Source organism: Microtus ochrogaster, chromosome 2 (genome assembly GCF_000317375.1).
Source record: "Microtus ochrogaster isolate Prairie Vole_2 chromosome 2, MicOch1.0, whole genome shotgun sequence".
Lineage (NCBI taxonomy): Eukaryota > Metazoa > Chordata > Mammalia > Rodentia > Cricetidae > Microtus > Microtus ochrogaster.
Genome location: NC_022010.1, coordinates 35,929,284 through 35,932,679, shown reverse-complemented (window position 1 = coordinate 35,932,679; position 3,396 = coordinate 35,929,284).

The following is a 3,396-nucleotide window of genomic DNA, read 5'->3' as shown; positions in this document are numbered from 1 at the left end:
CACAGCTCCCCATACTGTACCAGCATCCTGCATTGCTCTTCTTCCCCACTGTGCTACTAGATTAGTCTTAGCCGCCTCATCTCTCATTTTAAGATACTCACTTGACTACCAAGTACATACAAAACCAGCCCTTCAAGAATCTTTTATACCTTAGCTTTTGACTCATAATTCTTATCAAAAACATACATATTAATTTGTGCTGACAAATTTTTTCTATTCCCAAAGGAATATGGAATTTCCATATGCTTTGTTCACTGTTATATTTTCAGTTATTAGAACTCTGCCTGATGTAGGACAGGAATTTATTAAATAATTGAGATATGATTAGCTCTTCCCTCTCTGTCTCAGCTTTTCGAGATGGGTGCATTACTGTATCCCAGCAGCCAGAACTATAACAATCATTTGGCTCTGATTTCTCCACATCCTTTCTTTAAGACTGACGAATGTGCTACCAGTTTGTAATTCCAGCTATCACAGAGACGGAGACAGGAGGACTGAGGATGCAAGGCCAGCCTGAGCCACAAGATTTTTCTTATAAGAAAAATAGGTGACTGACAAAATTTCTTACTGGGTTGAAATGCTGCCAACCATTTGTAGGGACAGCTTAGTGTGAGGTTCCAATTAACAACGGGGTGGACAGACAAGGGGAGTAGCTCTATGTCAGCCTTGGATATCTGGTGACAGACTGTGTTACACCTGCTGCCAACCCCAGTGACCTGAATTGGATTCCCAGGACTCATCTAGTGGAAGAGACAGCCCTCCTACTGCAGTCTTTCACCTCCACATGCTGGCCGTGGCATGCGTGTGTGCACAACCACGCCATTTGTGCATACACACACACACATGCAATGAGTTAGCATGGAACTGTAAAGCGAGTTACCTCTTGAATTTCAGGGAAGAATTGATACTAGCAAAAAACTTTCAGAAATGAAACCAGTAACCAGTGAAGAATGAAAAGCGATCTTCTTTTCTGAAAATTCTCTTGCACTGAGTTCAGTGAGATCTTGGGACAATTTAGATTGGGTTTTATTCTTTTTGCAAGATCCTAAAAATAATGGCCATCTTCCCATCAAGATGTATGACTCACAGAAATACAAGGCTATAGGTCTTCAGATTTCAAAGTCTAGAGGATATTTCAACACTCTCTGATGTTTATTTCACTTATTCCTACAAGACTTCCCTGTCAAATTCTGAAGAGCATGTTCCAGATGCCCTGTCAATCACAGTATTAAATGCTGAAGTTCACTGTCAAACCTTGCTCTCACTGTGCCCAGTCTCTAAGCTCTGCAGCTGGAGCATCGGACTTTCTGTCCCCATAACTCAGTTCACAGATCCAGCACAGAAATGCCTGCATTTGAACTGCTCTTGGGTCAGTTTTTCACGCGATGTCAATTCATGAGAGAGGCTTGTCTGCATCAATACAGTAACACCAGCTACAGATCTATGGATAGGGAGCCATCTATTTTGATCTGTACGGTCTCTACTCTCTCTGGTTATGTCTGGAATTCATCATGACCAAGTTGCTTAACTTTTAGCTCACCAACTTTGGCAAGGACAGCAGTTTCCCGCTGAGTCTCAGTCTCCTCTGTTTTAATAAGTATATAATGGCTGGGTTGTTGTTAGTTTGAAATAAGTAGCTGCAACTTTCTGTCATGGCGACCACTAAGCAGCCACTGCCTGTACATCTCTGAATGTCAACACGGACTATAGAATGTAGATTGATTACCCAGTGTTCCAGGATGGAACTATATCTTATGATGTTATTTTTCAGTGAAAGATCCTATTTAAAAGTAACTGAAATTGCAGCCACATTAGGTTTAAAATGTGAATTATATTGAGCAAGCAGAGTTCACTAAAAGACATCCCATTCTAGGAAAAGAAAGTCAAGTATTTTAAGGCATTCCAGTTGACAAGTAATAACATCACTGACAGACACAAACATTTATATTCAATTATGTAGAAACTTCAATTCACCTTAACCTTTTCTGGTATTATTTCCAATGCTGATCACCCTGGGTGACACGGCGTCTCTCAGATACAATGAGATAGGTTTAGTTGATATCATAGTCTTGCCCTTGTGATAAAGGAATCACAAATTCAGGTCTGTTGCAAGTCTGTAGCACAATTGCACAGATTCAGAGGAGTTAAAGCTAGACACTCACATGGTGACTTCTGGGAGGATGCAAAGCTTATCCAGGGGTTTTGTGAGGTCAGCATTGTTCTCGTGACACTCCCACCAACACCACTGAGGATACAAAGACTCTAGAGGGAAGAGTGCTAGCTCGGCATAGTGATGTCACCGTATTTTCACCACCACGCCAGCTTCCTTCATTTCAGAAGGCCCTCACGGGCCAGTGAAAGGCTATTAACGTCACTAGATATCAACTTGACTACCTACCACATATTCGCTACATACCAAAATATGATGGCTGCCTTCCAGCAAGGCCTTGTGTGAGTCACCTGTCGAAACAGTCCCTGTGTGCACAGAACACTGGTTTACCTGGAGAGAGTAATAAGAAGAAAACCCATCATTGTTCTGACTGTTTTGTTTGGTAAATACTTTTTTGAGTACCAGATTGAAGTGATGTTATCATTTCAAGGAAAACAGCCACAAGTCTCTGCAGTTTATGACGGCATTTACACTTACACACACACACACACACACACACATTTTTCTGTATAATTTGAAAAATGTAGTTTCCCAACCACAACCTTGACAGAGCCACTTTAGGAACTTTCTGATAAGATTGACAATATTAGCAAGTCAATGATCCATTATTTAGATTTATTTAATTCAGTGTATTAGTATTTTACAAATGGTCAATGCATCATGTATAGAAAATATCCAAACAAATCGTAAAGTTGAGTAATGGATTTGATGTGAAAGAATACAAATAAAAAAGGTATTGCTACAGTCTCACAACCCATATTTCAGCTAATCTTTATAAAACTATTGGTCAGGTTATTGGTTTAATATCAAAGAAGAGGACCTACAAATAATATAAAATAGCTATGAAATACTTTTCCATGTTCCAGCTGCATTGGTGAGTGGATCCGAGTTGTTTCTCATATACTTCAAACAGAGACTCATTTCAGCTGAATAACTGTTGGAACAGCTGGAATGTAGCGGTCACCCAAAGAGATTTATAAGCCTGAAAGACAGCCCTACTCTCCCTCATTCTTGCACAAAATAGATTTTAAAATATAATCGTTTATTTCTGTTAACAAATCATAAGTTTTGTACTGTTATTTTGCATCTGTTAATTTTAAATTTCTTAATATTACTTTAAAATACAGATCATTACTATATGAATAAGATATCACCCTCTAAAGGAAATTCCTGATATTTCCCTTTAAAAGACATACCCAAAAGTAGTAAAATTTAAAGTTTAAGAA